Source organism: Orycteropus afer, unplaced genomic scaffold (genome assembly GCF_000298275.1).
Source record: "Orycteropus afer afer isolate SDZICR_OR568_19922 unplaced genomic scaffold, OryAfe1.0 scaffold00111, whole genome shotgun sequence".
Taxonomy (NCBI): domain Eukaryota; kingdom Metazoa; phylum Chordata; class Mammalia; order Tubulidentata; family Orycteropodidae; genus Orycteropus; species Orycteropus afer.
The window spans coordinates 8,611,638-8,612,846 of NW_006921698.1; positions in this window are offsets into that span (position 1 = coordinate 8,611,638).

A 1,209-nucleotide genomic window follows, 5' to 3' on the forward strand; every position below is an offset into this window, starting at 1 on the left:
AGATCCTCTTCCAAGTGGTTGACAGTAGTAGCCGGGTACCATCTAGTTCTGGTCTCACAGTTGTATAGGCTGCAGATTGGATGGTGTACCAGTTGCTAGGACTAATTGTTTCCATGGATTTTTGGTTTTATTCATTCTTCTTTGCTCTGGATGAGGAGAGACCCATCGTTGCATCTAGATGGCAGCTTGCAAGCTTTTAAGATCCCGGTCGCTATTTGCCATAGTAGGAGGTGGAACAATGTTTTGTGTAGTATGTTATGCCAGTTGAGCTTGATATCCCCTGCGACTATGGTCCTGAGCCCACAGGTTCAACTACTCGGTCCTGCTGGGTAGCTGGCTGTGACCAAGCAGTGACTACAACCTTGCCCCTTGTCAGCCCCATTATACATCTGGGAATTCAGATCATACACATAAAGTTATTGGACCACTGTCTGCCAACCCTATACATGTCCTTGGGTGCACTCCCCACTTCATATACATAGCTAATATTTCAGCCTGTCCACCCATTTATCCACCCAAATACCCGTGTTTGCTTTCACTGACCACGCTGCACTATATGCACAAAAGGGCTCATCTTTGTTGTCTGTACCTCTCTATGTTTTTCTCTTCTTCAATGCTACTATATTGATCACTCACATTTGGTACATTGCCCTTCTCTTAACCCAAATCAAAACTTATCTCTATCTATCTAACAGTACTCCCTCCTCTCCCTCTCCTGGTAACCAACAAAGAAAATGTCCTTCCATGGATAAGCGTTTCCTTGACTTTTACAATAACAGACTAATACAGTATTTGTCCTTTTGTGATTGACTTATTTCACTCAGCGTAGTGTCCTCCAAGTTCATCCATGTTATGCGGTGTTTTGCAGATTCTACATTATTCTTTAGGGTTGCATAGTATTCCATTGTATGCACCATAGTTTGGATATCCATTCCTCAGTTGATGGACACTTAAGTTGTTTCCATCTTTTGGCTCTTGTAAATAGTGCTGTGATGAACATGGGTGTGTATATGTCTGTTCTTGTCATGGCTCTCACTTCTTTAGGATATATACCTAGTACTGGAATAGGTGGGCCAAATGGTATTTCTAGTTCCAACTTTTGAAGGAATCACTATACTGCTTTCCACAATGGTTGTACCATTTTACAGTCCCACCAGCAGTGTATGAGAGTCCCAATCTCTCCACATCCTCGCCAGCATTTGTTATTTT